The sequence below is a fragment of the Sitophilus oryzae genome, unplaced genomic scaffold (assembly GCF_002938485.1).
Source record: "Sitophilus oryzae breed Bouriz unplaced genomic scaffold, Soryzae_2.0 scaffold_179_pilon_pilon, whole genome shotgun sequence".
Classification (NCBI taxonomy): domain Eukaryota; kingdom Metazoa; phylum Arthropoda; class Insecta; order Coleoptera; family Curculionidae; genus Sitophilus; species Sitophilus oryzae.
The window spans coordinates 7,692,963-7,711,424 of NW_022146501.1; the positions used below are offsets into that span (position 1 = coordinate 7,692,963).

The following is an 18,462-nucleotide window of genomic DNA, read 5'->3' on the forward strand; positions in this document are numbered from 1 at the left end:
CTCATGTCACATAACTCCTAGATAGCAATTTTCATCTAAATATTGACGTTACTTCAGAAATTAATTGGAAAAAATAGAAACAAAAATGAAACTTCTACACCCTGTATCTCCGAAACTAAGCATTTTAGGACATACTACATTTATACGAACTGTTTTCCTTATTTTTATCTGCGGAACATGCTGCTGAAGTTTCCAGTTCGGACCACTAGGACATACAACATTTATACGAACTGTTTTCCTTATTTTTATCTGCGGAACATGCTGCCGAAGTTTCCAGTTCGGACCACCCTGTAGAGGTGTGTATAAGGGTGCCTTTTTTGTACCGATCAGTGTATTTTACTGACAAAGGTTTTTGTTAAAAAATCTACATTATTTCGTGTTTAAGAAACCCCGAAAAATACCTTAAACGAACATCGTACATACTACATACGATCGCGGAATATTAATAACGTGTCTCTTCAGAGCGTGAAAGGATTCTTAATCTTCGTTGGAATGGTTCGCGATTACGTAAACCAGTACGAGGAGGTTTTTAACTCTTGCGAAACAAACAAGCGATCGGAAGAGATCGGAGGGGCAAAGGGGGAACGAAAAGTCAACGTTTTGGCGCGAAAGAACCGTGGAAAAAATAAGGCGCGTAGCCTTGAACGAAATCGACGACCTGTATTGTTAAGCAGGAACAAGAAATCGGTCAGGATGATGGATAAAGTGATCAGAATTCGAGTCAACCAATAACCAATAAAAAATAAAGCATTACGTAATTTTTGGTATCAACAGGGATAAGAGTATTTAGGCCATTATTTAAAAATACTCCGAACCAATGGGCATTTATCTCAGCATCGTTCAGGCAGAAATCTACGCTATCGAAAGATGCGTACAACTTAGAGGTGGGAATTCTAGTTCCTTGGGAGGAACTAGTTCCTTAGTTCTAGTTCCTCCAGAGGAATAGTTCCTGGAACTAGATCTTTAGTTCACAATAGTTCCCGACTAACATTAACATCCCCGTTGCCTGCTAATGGGTTTCGTTGTCAGTCACAGTCACACTATTCACAGTATCCTCTAAAATATTCAAGAACAAACTAAAAATCAAAAACAGTATCCACGACAATTTTTTGTAGTAATTACGCCGATACCTCATCACCGAGTGCCAAACGTCAACCACACACCATACGGTACAGCTGATATCGGAGTACATTATTATTATTATTATAATATTACTTAAAGGCTAGTTGTCATGGGTTCTTTGGAAATTTAACGAGCAAGATTATAACGAAGACAAATTTAATATAGCCAGACAAACAAAATGAACTTCACGAGGATAAAATAGAATAAAAATTAAAAAAGTGTTGCAATGATATAACGGCAACGATATAATTTTTTTTATCGTATTTAAGCCTGTTTGACAGAACTGAACTCTGACGTGACACATGTGTAAATAGACCTCAATCAGTCGTTTTTGAATCCTGCCAAGCTATTTTCAATAAGCAGTTTCCTTATATTAGCTCAAGGTCCCAGTTTGCATCACCCTGTACACATTTAATTCAAATAAAAACGGACTTTTTGTACAAGTTAACCTGGAATGTAGAATATATTGATTGATTGATTTATATCGCCGAGCCAATTAGCAACGAAAACGAAATCGATAAATTTACCAATTAATGGTTAATAAATGTTTATTATTAAACGTTATCTGGGATAAAAAATGCAATACTGTCATAAATATCATAAAACTTTCAGAAACAGTAACGAAAAAAATAACACGAAATGTATTTCGAACTGTATTTAGTTCATTTTTTTTTTGAATTTATATAATACAAAAAGAAAATTTATTATAATTAAAAATCGAGTTGTTAATCTTGGTTTTAATAGTAAATTAAAAGGCAGTTGGTAATTTGTTTTAAAAGAAATAAGTATTTTATATACGATAAAAAAAACAGTGTGTGCACTACGCGCGCATATTTGAAGTGACCCTTCTTACTAACAGCTGTTAAATTGAAGGATTTGAAGGATACATTTTTTTTATGAATGTTTTTTATAAACTTCAAAAAATTAAGGTTAATATAAAACCGTATTCTATTCTAGCTTTATAATTTTGTTTTTTTAATTTTTATTAAAAAACGATACCTCTATCACCCGGCCGGAGAGCACTGGCAGCTGTGGCCATTAAACCAAAATACTACAACATCTATATCTTAACTACTGACTAAACTAACAATTTGTTCTGTGTGGTCTGTGGTCTATTTTTGTTTGAATGTTTTGTTTATTATTCATTATTTATAGTGATTTATAGTAATTTTTTAAATTATACGAATATTCTCGTTGATTATTGGTTTGAAATAAATAAATAAATATGAAAGCGTCCTCCAAGAAAATGCAAGTTACTAATTCCAAATTCTAATTCTGAGCTGGCACATGAGCTAGATGCTTTACCTAGACCGTTATTCAAAAGCTACAAATCTATCAAGAAGCTACAAACCTATCGAAAAGCTACAAACCTATCAATGCACGAAAATTTACTTTCTAGCCAGTATCAAGTTTATTATAGTGATTTTCTTAGCCGGGTATGGCACAGATCGTTACGCAGTGTTGCCACAAGCTTATTTTTCATAGATGTAGATTTGTACACGTATTGTTCTAAAATTGAAGTGAAAAATAGTGACAAAATTTTGAATTTTATTTCATACTTGTCAAAAGTCAAAGTAAAAATAGTAGTAGTGGCAACATTGCGACGTGCTTTAGTCAAATATTTTGAAGACGGGCACGCCAACTTTTATTTATTTTCCTATGCAAGGAGTTCAGTTTAATCGCCTCAAGTCGATGACGTCACCCATAAGCTGTAAGGCCTTAAACGAAGATGACGTTGCCTTAATCTACAGGGTGGTTTATTGCGACGTGCTTTCGTCAAATAATTTGAAGACTAAAATTGAAGTGAAAAATAGTGACAAAGAGTAAAAATAGTAGTAGTGGCAACATTGCGACGTGCTTTAGTCAAATATTTTGAAGATGCGCACGCTAACTTTTATTTATTTTCCTATGCAAGGAGTTCAGTTTAATCGCCTCAAGTCGATGACGTCACCCATAAGCTGTAAGGCCTTAAACGAAGATGGCGTTGCCTTAATCTACAGGGTGGTTTATTGCGACGTGCTTTCGTCAAATAATTTGAAGACTAAAATTGAAGTGAAAAATAGTGACAAAATTTTGAAATTTATTTCATACTTATCAAAAGTCAAAGTAAAAATAGTAGTAGTGGCAACATTGCGACGTGCTTTCGTCAAATATTTTGAAGACGCGCACGCTAACTTTTATTTATTTTCCTACGCAAGGAGTTCAGTTTAATCGCCTCAAGTCGATGACGTCACCCATAAGCTGTAAGGCCTTAAACGAAGATGGCGTTGCCTTAATCTACAGGGTGGTTTATTGCGACGTGCTTTCGTCAAATAATTTGAAGACTAAAATTGAAGTGAAAAATAGTGACAAAGAGTAAAAATAGTAGTAGTGGCAACATTGCGACGTGCTTTAGTCAAATATTTTGAAGATGCGCACGCTAACTTTTATTTATTTTCCTATGCAAGGAGTTCAGTTTAATCGCCTCAAGTCGATGACGTCACCCATAAGCTGTAAGGCCTTAAACGAAGATGGCGTTGCCTTAATCTACAGGGTGGTTTATTGCGACGTGCTTTCGTCAAATAATTTGAAGACTAAAATTGAAGTGAAAAATAGTGACAAAATTTTGAAATTTATTTCATACTTATCAAAAGTCAAAGTAAAAATAGTAGTAGTGGCAACATTGCGACGTGCTTTCGTCAAATATTTTGAAGACGCGCACGCTAACTTTTATTTATTTTCCTACGCAAGGAGTTCAGTTTAATCGCCTCAAGTCGATGACGTCACCCATAAGCTGTAAGGCCTTAAACGAAGATGGCGTTGCCTTAATCTACAGGGTGGTTCGAATTGTATTCGGAAAACTTCGGCAGCATATTCTGCAGATAAAAATAGTAAAGTATTAAATAATTCTGGTGATTAAAAAAACACAATTATTTAATAGAGTAAACGCCACGAATGTTTGAAAGTGATTCATCGGTCGCTATCATATGAATTAATCTGTCCAAGGTCACATAAAACTTAATTCCAGTGCCGTGGTGTTTCAATCATATAATAATCAATATATAATCTGTTGTTTTAACTGTCAAAGTCTTGTCAAAACATATATTTGGTTATAAATATAAACTGGAATGCCCCATTGGTCGTACTGCAAGCACACCAATGGACTGACGCACAAAAACGAATCAATCAAAGAAACGCGATATAGTATCGTCTTTGTCAATCACGCTAACATTTTAGAGAAAGTAGGAGTAGCGCAGGGAGATGATTAGATCGGGCCTTTAAAAACCTACGTCTGCGGTAAAAATTTACGTTTTTAATGTAAAAATGATAGCGCCCGTGTCGATTCTAACTTCATCAAGTGATGCATCACTCCCAAACATTCGTGGCGTTTACTATACTTTACTATCAGAATATAAACGAAAATAAAATAAAAAAAAGTTCACCCCGAGCCGGTATTGAACTTATTGACTTTATATTGACTTCTCGTTTTATAGGCGAAACGTTTTCGCGCCGCTCTATGGAGACTTGTTCGATTTATATTCAATACTGTAATTTAAATGACTAAATAAAAATATAGGAACTTCTTTCAATGCTCAGTAGTGAACGCAACGTCTATCGGCAGCCAGACGGCCTGCTCGCTGTTCCAGAGAGCATAAAAGATATATCAGAGGCAGATGTTTTAAAATACTTGTTTTCCAGACGTTGCTAGCAGCTCTCGTACTATGAACTGTACAAAAGTTATCGCAATTAAAAACAAATCTAAAATAACCTGATAGTAAACGGCGTTATCTCCTCCGAACCCCTCGTCCTCGAACGAGTTCAGCCTCCTTCCAGCCCGGCACAACGCCAAACAACCCTGCCGATGATGCTCCTGTTGCTGTTGCTGCATTATCCTATCGTGACCTTGACCCTCCGACCTACGCGGCGGCGTGACCGATGCTACGTCATCAGCTGATCGCGTTTCGAAATCTGTCTCCGCGTAGCTCTTCACCAGGTCGCTGACGTACTCCCACACGCCCTGCTCGATTCCGGCAGCCCCCGTGGGCGTGGGGTTGTGGCCCGCCACCCCCGGCCACGGCTTTCTGGGGGTCAGGTGGGCGAAATGACGCACCATAGTCGTGGCACGTGGAAAACCGATTTATATCGCGAAATTCGGGATACGAAAATTTGTAGGTCGCACGTTCAGTTAATTAACACTTGTTTCACAAAATTGAGGTTTCTAAAAGATTTTTCAAATGTTCAGTAGAATCAAAAAATATACTGGGGTTATCCACGCTTCGGGGTATTCACACACACTATGTATCATTTTTTGTGATTAACGTTACAAATCTAGTCAACTTCTTTTAGGATTGGCAAATAAAAAAAATAATGGTTTGCGATTTACATACAGGAGTCCCTTGGTTTACGCGGCATCCAAAACGCTACTGCTACTAACCAACAATTTGTTTTGTGTGGTCTGTTTTTATTTAAATATTTTGTTCATTATTCATGTTGGGGATTTATTTTTAAATTAATGTTAATGGTTAGGCAACCGGTAAACTCCTAGAATATGTATTTCTTTTGCATAATAAAAATTGTCACTCTAAATCGCTGTCTTTTTTTAGACAGATGTCACTTGTCTTGTCATTATTCATTATTCCAATTCTCAGAATGTAGTTAACTAAAGTTTCATCTTAAAATATAATAATAATTTTAATCATTTACCGGATTAACAGTATCAACCCAACTTTTATCTCTTTTTAATATATTTGATTTTCCATTAAGCTGTCTACATTACTGTCTTACACGTTAAAATCCAGACCACGAAGTTTCGACGACCAGATCGGTATACCGGGTGCGTCTCAAAAGTGGCTCACGCCTATAACTTTTTTATTTTTTGAGATAAAAAACGATATTTGGTATGTTAGTATATGACATAAATAATTGGAATTGATTGACGTATTCAATTGTTTTTGGTCACTTCCTGTTTCATCGGAAATGACTACTATTTTTTATTTTTAAATGGCACCCCCGGTATATTTTTACTTTATTCTATAAAAAATGATATTCTGAATAGAATGACGTATCATATGTCAACTTTTGACATTCTCGCTTAATAAAAAATCGTATTTTAAATCTCAATCTAGAGTGCCATGGCTATGTTAAAAACATTAATTCTTAATCAAGGAGCCTTGGAAAAATAGATTTGATCGTCTAATGTTTTTAGTGTCTTGTCCTGGCCGGTTAAAAAATGGCCAAATCGTATTTTTAATCATATTTCAATTTTTTCAAATGGAAAGAGGGTGGCTCATTAGCATATTTGGAAAAAGCATTTTTTACGAATAATTTGATACCACACACATTGGTATTTCATGTCAAATTTTCGTTATGAACCGCAAGTTATAATTTCAAATAAACAATATGCGAAAATGGCAAAAGTGGACATATGATATGTCATTCTATTCAGAGTGTTATTTTCTATCGAATAAAGTAAAAAAATACCGAGCGTGCCATTTAAAAATCAAAATTTGTAGTCATTTCAGGTTAAACAGGAAGTGGCTGAAAACAATTGAATAGAACAGGTAATCCCAATTTATGTCATATACTAACATACCAAATCTAGTTTTTCTATCTGAAAAAATAAAAAAAGTTATAGGGGTGAGCCTCTAACTTGTATACTTTTGAGACACACCCGGTATTGAAAAATAAAAATTTGCGTCAGATAAATATTCTAAATAATTTCTTTCTTTAAAGTTTTATTGGCATTATTACTAAAAATACTATTTATTTAAAGATTTTGTAGAAAGTGCATCGAGCAAAATTTTATTTAAAAAAATGCAAGACTTGCAAGAGTCTTACAGCAAGACCAATACTGGACCATGAAAAGCCAAGATGAATTATTAATTGCAAGACCAAGACCAAAAGAGTCTTGAAGTTTGTTTCCATATTGCGTAAAACAAGGGACACCTGTATTCTGATCAATGTAAAATCTAAAAATAATATAAAAAAAATATAATGTTACATTTAAAAACGAATGTTTATTATAGTCTCTTGGGATGATAAAACGTATAATGACCCCCTGTATACTTAAAATTCTGTATATTGATTAAACTTTTCGACTACATAATAAATCTTTCGATAAAATTAAAACAATCACATTACGACATAATATAAAAATTTGTTTTCAAAACTAAAATAAATAAATCGTCTGTCTATTAAAGCACGCAATATGTGTAACTGGAAAAACCACAGCATGTCAATTAAATCCTTAATAACTTGGGAGACAAAACAAACAAAATAGCATAAAGCTATTAATTTGTAGTAAAAAAGCAACCAGCTTAAACTTGATTTTTAAAATTTTAATGATTTTTTTTTAAATCTCGTTTATCGACATACATGTATATGTATCTCACTGTTTTATTGGATAAAAAATACTTCGTAAATATCCAGTTAAATATGTAATTAGATTAATAAGTGAATAAAACCAGCTCTGAATATATTATTGGAAAAAGTTAAAAAAAATAGCAACCTGCATAATTCAGTTAAAATTTAATGTGAACGTTAAAAAAAATGTATAGCATATAAAAGTATTTTTTAAACAACTATTTAAGCGTACGTATAAATACATACTACATACAGTATGGTCGAAAACAACACGTCCAGTTGGCTTGGAAATGAACATTGATGATATTCCTCATATAATTTTACATATAAAAAATGACAGTGATCTTCATTTCATAACCATCTCTGACGCCGTTTTTTTTCGATCATAATATTGCACTTGACTTATACAGGGCGATTCAAATTTGCCATTTTTGAATGATAATAGAAAAATGGAAAATAAAAATCTAAATCTGGTCGATGGGATCCAAAAATAATTGGTTAAGGAAAATTTGTATTTATACAGGGTGGGTTTTAAATAAGTGCAAATATTTTCAGGACTGGTATATCTCGATAAAAGAAACATATTTTCTTTTTACTAAGTTTTTTCAAATAAGTCTCAAATAACGAGTTATGTATTTTACTTTGAAAATTAAAAAAAAAATGATTTTTTGCTTATATTTTGAGAACTACTGGATCTTTTCTAAGTTTTTTTGTAAATTTAATCTGTTACCTATGTTGCAATATTATCAAGAAGTTATGTTTTTTAACTAAAAACTAAAAAAAATTCGAAAAATTTGTTCAGAAAATTCCAAATTTTTTTTCGCGAAAAACTTTATAATCGTGTTTCTGGGGTCGAAAATATACCTACTACCCCTAAAAATATTTGCACTTATTTAAGACTCACCCTGTCCTTCAAGGTTATTTAAAATGGCCAATATGATGCCGTGAAAACTATTTTTTCCAAAAGCTTACCATTTTTCACAATCACACATTTTTGGTCATAATAAAAAAGAACGTGTTTTTTTAAACAACTATTACTTGAAAGTATTTCTCTATATTTATGGGTTAGAAAATACAACGTTTAAAAATTGCTCTCTATATCTGTATCCTGCCTTCACTTTTCAGACGCAAATCCAATTCTGGATTTAAATCCATGTCTGGAAAATTAATTTCTGGAAATAAGCTTACTGTACTGAAACAAAAATCTAAAAAATAAAAAGTTGTAAAAAGAGATGTTACTTTTTGTAAAATGCCACCGAGTTATAATCCAAATAGAAACCAACTTCTCAGTGGTTTTGTATTTATAAACAAATTAGCCTAACCAACTAAATGTATGCTTAACTATAAGTTAAGTTTTGAATTTTTTCAATATTCTTTTCATCTCATCAACCAAATTTGCATTTTAATTTTTCACTTCCTTGGTATTCATATGAATCTATCATAAATAGATATACAGAAATAATAAATAAATTACTATAGGATAAAACACAATTTCAATAAATATTAATACTGCATGTGATACTGATTCATCTCAAACCAAAACAGCTGATTGTCAACTAAAAAAATATATTATGTCGCAATATGATTGTATAGGGTGGGTCAAATTCGACGCTTTTAAAGCGAAACACCCTTTTCTATAGGAGATAGACGAAAACTAGTATCGGTGTCTGGAGCTCAATTTTCATCAAAAACATGATGGTGAAAACCGCACATCAATATCTGTTACCGTTTCGGAGTTACGGGGTGTTTTTCAAAAATGTGCATTTTTAACAAATCGCTGTAACTTTTTTGCTATCGAAAATTTTGTATTTCTATGAAAACATTTCCAAAGCACCTTTTTACGTAGAATTTAATGGTTTAAGTATAATTTTTTAAAAATTAATTATTTAAGAGTTATCAACAGAAAATTTGATTTTTTATTTGGAACACCCTCTATATTATAAATTAACATAAAAAAATTTAAAATTTCCTTTCCAAATATAGCACACTTGATATTTTGTTATAATCCCCTTCGAAATACAGAGTTTTTAAAAGTTCGCCACTTTTAACTAGTAGGCTTTGGACCCCTTATTGATAATATGCCCTTAATGGAACTCGAAAACATATTTTTCCAGCAAGACGACGCACCGCCTCTGAACGCTGAAGTTATCAGCAAATTTTTGCAGCCAATTTCAAGAATAATTGAATAGCTAACCAAGATCCCAGCCGTTGGCTGTCGAGGCCGCCTGACTTAGTGCCCATGGATCTAATCCTATGGATATATTTGCGGAAGAATAAAGGTTCCTTATTCTTCCGTATAATCTAGACAAGAATTAGAAATACTTAGCAGTTATGAGAGGGTATCTTTTACCCCCACTGAGTTAATGAATTCCGCGAGAAATGTTCAAAAACTGCTCCGTCTGTCCATAACAGAAGACGGTTGATATGTCGAACACCTGTAGCAAAATCTTATGTCTTGGTTTGCTATTTAATTTTATTGTTATTAGATATAGTGTATATGTGTTGATGTTGGTTAAATATATTTTAAATTGTTATAAAATTCTGCATCTCTCATAGCAAATATTATTTTCGTTTTAATTGATGCTCACAGCTAGAATTTTTTTGCATTACAGCCGGTGCCGTGCAAAGCCTACATTTAAAGCGGGCGAATTTTTATATACTCTATATCTCGAAGAGGAATCGAGCAAAATATCAAGTGTGTTATATTTTTGGAAAGGTAATTTTAAATTCTTTTCAATAAATTAAAAATATACAGGGTGTCCCATATAAAAAATCAAATTTTCTGTTGATAATTCTTAAATTATTAATTTTAAAAAAATTATACTTAAATCATTAAATTCTACGTAAAAAGGTACTTTGGAAATGTTTTCATAAAAATACAAAATTTTCCATAGCAAAAAAGTTACAGCGATTTGTTAAAAATGCATATTTTTGAAAAACACCCCGTAACTCCGAAACGGTAACAGATATCGATATGCGATTTTCACCATCATATTTTTGACAAAAATTGAGCTCCAGACACCGATATTAGTTTTTGTCTATCTCCTATAGAAAAGGGTGTTTCCGTTTAAAAGCGTCGAATTTGACCCACCCTGTACACACAGTCCACTAAAAGCCCAAATTCGAGCATCTTTTGAGTTTAATTATGATTACCGATTATAATAAACTAAACAGCTGATTTTAACTTAAAATTAAAAAAAAACATACACACGCAAACCGCTAACACCACCGACACTATAACTTTAGTTTTTTCCACCCCTTTTAAAAATATAATCCGCCACCCCCTAGTGAATCACCTCACTCGCAATCCACTTAACATATACGCACATATACGTTTACTTAGCACACACCGCGACCACCCTCACATTACGCCGTCTTTTTTTTTTCACCGGTGCCAACTTCAGTCGCCCCTATTTTTACTCGCACGACTCTCTTTTGTTATTAGCGTCGATAATAACACGCGACGCACGTAGGATCGCGATAGCTGTGACGGAAAAACAACTGAAAAGCGCCGCGGTTCGGCGCTCGCTTGATTTTGGCGCCACGATTTCTACCACCGGCGATTGCCGCCGTTCGTCTGTTTCTCTCTCGAATCTGACTGCGCTCGAATCTCGAATGGCTAGCCGCCCGCCGCTTGTTGTAGTAGGCTATGGGCAAAACAAACGAAAAACGATTATGACAAACGCCGGACGAGGGAAACAAACGAAGGAGAATCGACGAACGAGATCGTTGGTAGAGCGAGTAAACAACTTTAACCGGATTTACGTTAGATAATCGTTATTCAATAATGTTTATAGTAGAGTTGAGCAAAACTGCGATTGCGATTTTAATAATTAAATATTGTACTAGGCATACAGGGTGCTACACAAATCCAGGGATACGTCGGGATACGTGCATTGGTACCTCGGTAACCGTAATAGATACGAACATGGTTAAATTGGAGCAAAGTTGCGCTTTTGGGATGTTCATCAAGATGCAATCAAAAAAGTTTTAAACATTTCAAGGATTGCTGAGTTTTTTTTGAAAAAAAAAAAAAACGGATTTTTAACTCGGTCTCCTGAGTACAATGATATGCCACACTTGATACGTTTTTTGTTATGAGTACCTCAACAATAACAAAACTATTTAAACATTATTTAAAATAATTTCAAGTAAAACTAACCTAACCTAACCGATTCTGTTTTTTTAATTTATTTAGTCTGATTATATTCATCGCAACAATATTGATCAGCGCTAATTAACAACGAATAAGGAATATCAAGCCAATTGAAAGATTCAAATAAATAATATCCAGGTCAGCAATTTAAAGATATTATTTTCAACTTTTTTTATTGTGAATTTGAAATTTCATTGTACGATCTAATAATATGCTTAATATTAATCGTAGTTATTATAAATAAATCAACTTCTACAAACTAGTTTTTAATGCTCTACAATGTTCGAAAGGGTTACCACTCTCCGTAATGCACAAATTTATTTTTCGTTCAATCTTATTTATAGATCTTTCAACAGATTTTCTTATACTTCCGAATGTTTTTCCAATGCATCTTAATTAAAAATTAGTGTTTTTAACACAGCCATGACTTTTTTAAGCGAAAATGTCAAAAGTTGCCATATGATATGCTATTCTATTCAGAGTGTCATTTTCTATCGAATAAATTAAAAAAAAAATACCGAGGTTGCCATATAAAAATCAAGTTATAGTAATTTCCGGTGAAACAGGAAGTGGCCAAAAATAATTGATACGTCAATCGATCATAATTTATGTCATATACTAACATACCAAATCTCGTTTATCAGAAAAAATAAAAAAGTTAAGGGGGGGAATCACTCTTGAGTAACACTCGGTATATTATTGATCTTGGTCCTAGAAAATAATACCTTCTCTATAAATAAATAATATCAGAGAGAAAATTTAACACACGACAGTTTAATATAAAATGCTTCAATAGACCACAAAATTACATTCGCAACAATATCGCAAATCGCAACTCAAACTCGCATATAGAAATAGCGGTCCCAGTTTACAAAATCACAATCGCAGCAAAATCGCAACTCGCAACAAAGTCGCCGTTCGCAATAAAGTCGCAGTTCGCAACAAAGTCGCTGTTCGCAACAACGTCGCAGTTCGCAACCAAGTCGCAGTTCGCAACAAAGTCGCAAATCGCAGCTATAGTAATACTGGTTGCCTAAATTGAAACTCGCAAATAGAAAAAAATCGCAATCGCAGTTTCCTATCGCAGGTTGCGATTTCAATTTTAAAATTGCTGTGATTGAATCGCAGTTTGCGATTTTTTGATCATCTCTAGTCTATCGGGTGTTTCTCAAAAGTGGCTCACCCCTATAACTTTTTTATTTTTTTCAGATAAAAAAACGAGATTTGGTATGTTAGTATATGACATAAATTAGGATTGATTGACGTATTCAATTGTTATCGGTCACTTCCTGTTTCACCGGAAATGCCGACAACTTTTGATTTTTGAATGGGACCAAATGGGACCCTTGGTATTTTTTTTACTTTATTCGATAGAAAATGACACTCTAAATAGAATGACATATCATATGTCAACTTTTGATATTCTCACTTAAAAAATTGTATTTTAAATTTCAATCTAGAGTGCCATGGCCGTGTTAAAAAGCTAATTTTTAATCTAAAAGCCTTGGAAAAATAGATCTAATCGTCTAGTGTTTTTAGTGTCTTGTCCTGGCCGGTTAAAAGATGTCTAAATCATATTTTTAATCATATCTCAATTTTTTCAAATGGAACGAGGGTGGCTCACTAGCATATTTGGAAAAAGCATTTTTTACGAATAATTTGGTACCACACACTTGATATTTCGAGTCAAATTTTCGTTATGAACCGCATAATTTCGAATAAACCATATGCGAAAATGTCAAAAGTTGACATATGATATCGTCCCATTGCTGCCAAAAGTCACTAACTTAATTTTTATTACTTCCGAGAAAAATGCATCTAAAGATGAATTGCATTGCATAAAGATGTTATAGTTAGTAACTATTCGGTATTAAAATAAAACATAAATAGCCAGAAATCGTAGTTAATGACTTTGGCAATCGATTCGCCGCTTCAAAACATAGTTAGTGATTGAATTTGGTTGTTCGGAAAAATGTTAGTTAGTGACTTTTGGCAGCAATAGGACGATATGTCATTCTATTCAGACTTGTAATTTCCTATCGAATATAGTAAAAAATATAAATGGTGCCATTTAAAACTCAAAAGTTGTAGTCATTTCCGGTGAAACAGGAAGTAACCGAAAACAATTGAATAAGTCAATCAATCCTAATTTATGTCATATACTAACATACCAAATCTCGATTTTTTATCAAAAAAAAAGTTATATGGGTGAGCCACTTTTGAGACGCATCCGGTATTGTCTTTCTAAAGACAGAAGAGGGAAGATTTTGACAGAAGAAATCCAAAAATTGACAGAAACTTAAATGTCAACAACTGTCACTATCATATTTCTATTACGCTTTAGATTAACAACAAAAAATAGCAATCGCAACAAAGCTATGTCACTTTAATTAATCAACAATAAGTACAAAATGATAAAAAAATCCGAATCCTTTAATCCCAAAGCGTTGATATAAATCATTGTTAAATAACAAAACAACACAACAACGCCTACGCTTTGAATTCCGAATATAATGGCGCGAGCTCGACTGATTAAAGGGTATGTTGGAAACAATTTATTTAAATATGAAAATAAATTATTTATGCGCTCGGTCTAACCGTTTGTTACCAACCGGTTTTCACCTTATATACTATTATGCCATTATTAGCATTATTAAATTAAAAGATTGTCTTTTTGCAAGCCAATAGAATGCGGAGTACCTCAGGGCTTAGTGCTAGGTCCTATTTTGTTTCTGTTGTTTATCAACGATATTGCTAGTCTGGACATCAGTGGTAAAATCTGTCTCTTCGCGGATGATACTTGTTTCACATGGAGCAGCCCGGACACCACGGCACTTCATAGAACCATTTCCAGTGACTTAATCAACATAAAAACATGGTGCGATTCTAATTATCTGTGTCTCAACGTCTCTAAAACTAAAGTCTTATCATATAAAAGTACGTTGCTACCTTTTCAACTTGATAATACCACCATTGACGTCGTTGATTCTGTGAAATTTTTAGGCCTTGTTGTGGACAACTGTTTAAAATGGGATTTGCAATCGATGCTTTAGCTAAAAAATTAAGTTCTGCCTGTTTCGCACTTAGATCAGTTGCTAATGTGCTTAATTTGTCAACATCTAGGACAGTCTATTATGCCCTTTATGAGTCGCATCTCCGATACGCACTTCCATTCTGGGGTGCGTGTTGTGCGACTCAATTTGAGCGTATCTTCAAATTACAAAAGAGAGCTGTGCGATATTCACTGAGGCTAACCAGTTGTGCTCACTGCCGGGACTTGTTTAGAAGATATAAAATATTAACTCTTCCTTCCCTATTCATACTCGAATCCGTCTGCCTAGTTCGCAAGCACGTATCGAGTATTTCTCTAGAGCCAGTTCATGGCTATCCAATTAGGAACGCAGAGCATAACATGTATCTGCCAACCCCTCACTCTGAGTTAGTAAAGAGTTCCCAATTGTACAATGCAAAAAAAAATGCACTATCATCTGCCATCTGAAATTAATTCCATTTCATCCTTTCCTGCATTTCGCAGAGCCTTGAGATCATACTTACTGGAGAAAGCCTTTTACGCGGTTAACGATTTTTTTATTAATATCTAGGGTTCTAAATTTAACACACATTCACTAAATTTAAGAAATGATTTTGTTTTCTATCCATTTAAATTTAGTATTGACATTATATACAGTTGTTTATTTACATGTATGTTTATATTTTATTTATATTTAATTAAATAAATTTTTGACAATGTACAATTTCTATAATTGTATAAAGTATTGTTTTAGTTTTGTATGTTTGCTGTTAGTTTTATATGTTTTTTTATTGTTAAGTGAAGTTTTGTATGTTTTTTATATTCTTTTTTTTTAAGCTTTGTCAACAAAATTGTTTAATTTTTTATGACAATAAAGCAATTTCTTTCTTTCTTTCTTTCTAAATTATGTAGAGTACGGCGATTGAAATATCACTAAAAGAGCTGTGGGATATCTTGATATTTATTGTCAAAATAGACTGAGGCGTTTAAATAATGATATATGTCATTTTTAAAATATCTAGTTTCGTTTATATCACATTTTTAAGTAAATAAAGTACACAAAACTCATTTTTTACTTACAAAGTATCATTTTTAATCCTACAAAAAATAACTTTTTTGTAGGAGTAAAAATGATACTTTTTGTGGCGAAACTGTACGTTTGACATACAGACGAGGCACAAAAAGACATTTTTACCCCGAATAGATTATGCTATTTTCTTTCCAAAGGCCACAAATAATTTTTTAAACAATTTCAAGCGTTCCAAGTAATATAAAAAGATTTAAAAGTCATTGTATGTAATTATACAGGGTGGCGCACCTCATTCGCCTCGGTTGATTATACGAAAACGGAAAGATGTAGAAGCAAAATATTTTACGGGTATATGTGGGGAGGTAATGTGCACAATTTATTTTGAAACATACAGGGTGTCTCAGAACTAAGATTCATACCAAAGTTATATTTTTTCTTACAGAACACCCGGTATTTTATGTCATTTTTGGATTCTTGGGCGCAAAAAAAGGCATATATTACAAGGGTTAAATATGTTTAAAATCTTTGGTTTTTGAGATATTTAAAGATATTTAAATATGCACGCTACAAAAGAATTAATTATTAACACCCTGTACATTACTTTTCAGAAGTAATTCTTGTGCTGAGTTTAAAGGGTAAAGGAATAAACTTTACTGAAAAATGTCATTGCTTCCTTAAATTTATACAGGAGTCCCAAAAATTAGTGATCTATTTTAAGGATTTATTTTATTTAAAAACTTTGTTATTTTAAATGCAACACCCTGTATTTTTTTAAAAAAATTGAAGCAGATTCAAATGCTCTTTGAAACTATATTAGGGTTTCCTATACCTATCTATCTCAGATTTTGAATAAAAGGCGATTTTTAAATAAAATAAAAATCAAGATGGCTGGTATCGTCATGGCAATTTTCTATTGACAGTTAGTAACTATCTTCAAAATCGACATTAGTTTATGGACATTATTATTTAAACAGTTTACTAAAATTTACCCACAATAGTTCAATAAGTAAGTATTCTTTATCTTATGAAGAAAAATAAAGCCGTATCTGCTGGCGGAACGAATGGATATGTTATTAGTGATTTTATTTTGTGAGGAAAATTATTTCTTGGTCTAAAGGGCTTATGCTCAAAGATATCCAAATAGGAAACTTCCTGATAAGTGTTCCTTTGAAAAACAACTTGTCCTATTTCCTACTTCGCAGAGTTGGTAGTGTAGTTTATAAAAAAACCTACTAGGCAGAAACCTGTCGTTGGAAGTGAAGAAATTGGATTTGCCGTAATTGGCTCTTTTATAGAAAATCCATATATCTACAAGTTATCGTAAAATAAAACAAAGAACTACTTCTTCGTTTTTCTTGATAGAATAATAAATACATATTAATAAATATTATTAAGCCATTGTAGGTAAATTAAATAACAGTAAACTGGTATAAATTTAAATAAAGTCTATAAACTAATTTCGATTTTGAAAATAGTTACTGTCACTAGAAAATTGCCATGGCGATACCAGCCATCTTGACTGCCATTTTATTTAACAATCGCTTTTTATTCAAAATCTGAGATAGATAGGTATAGGAAACCCTAATATAGTTTGAAAGAGCATTAAAATCTGCTTCGATTTATTTAAAAAAATACAGGGTGTTGCATTTGAAATAAAGTTTTTATGTAAAATAAATCCTTAAAATAGAACACCAATTTTTGGTACCCCTGTATAAATTTAAGGTAACAATAACATTTTTCAGTAAAGTTTATTTCTTTACCTTTAAACTCAGCACAATAATTAATTCTGAAAAGTAATGTACAGGGTGTTAATAATCGATTCTTTTGTAGCGTGCATATTTAAATATCTTTAAATATCTCGTGCATATTTAAATATCTTTAAATATCTCAACAACCAAAGATTTTAAACATATTTAACCTTTATATTAAATGCCTTTTTTTGGGTCCAAGAATCCAAAAATGAAATAAAATACCGGGGGTTCCATAAGAAAAAATATAACTTTGATATGGATCTTAGTTCTGAGACACCCTGTATATTTCAAAATAATTTTAAATTGTGCACATTGCCTCCCCACATATACCCATAAAATATTTTGTTTTTACATCTTTCCGATTTCGTATAATCAACCGAGGCGAATGAGGTGCGCCACCCTGTATATCAAGAAACTATGGTTAGGCTCGTACAATTTGACACTTTCTGTCAGTTAATACTATTTTTTCGTATGTACTTTTGTGCTAAAGTGAAGCACTTTTACGCCTAGGCGTTAAAATGACTTTTTTATATTGCAATCACGTCGCAAAAATTAATACTTTTGTGACCTTTAAAAAAATACCGTATGATCGAATAAAAACGGCGTCAGCGATGACTATGAAATGACAATCGATGGCATTTCCTATATAATTTTATACATAAAATGACAGGGATCTTCATTTCCAAGTCATCTTTGACGTCGTTTTTTATCGTATGATGCTATCCTTGATTATTGAAGAGAATAAACCGGTAGTAGCAAAAAGTATAACAAAACTATTGTTTTTCAGAATATTAACATTTTTTATTTTCATTTCATAGCCATCGCTGACGCCGTTTTTATTTGATCATACGGTATTTGTGAAACAATTAAAATTCCAATTATTATTTAATTTTGCATTTTTTATATTAACCCTGTGGCAGGTGGCAGGGTTACCATGTGGAGACAAATGGTAACAATTTGGTATGTTGACAGTTGCCTGGTTTTGCCTTGTTACCTGTTCAATTTTAATTGAAAAATAGATGCAGATAGA

At 32.7% G+C, this 18,462-nt stretch overlaps 1 protein-coding gene across 1 annotated transcript in view; it reads right to left on the minus strand.

Moving 5' to 3' along the window:
- LOC115882860 (histone-lysine N-methyltransferase ash1-like) overlaps positions 1-18,462 on the minus strand; it is a gene marked incomplete at its 3' end in the record, with an annotated part of 93,616 nt that overhangs the window by 66,194 nt on the left and 8,960 nt on the right. The gene's annotated exons all lie outside the window — the stretch shown is intronic.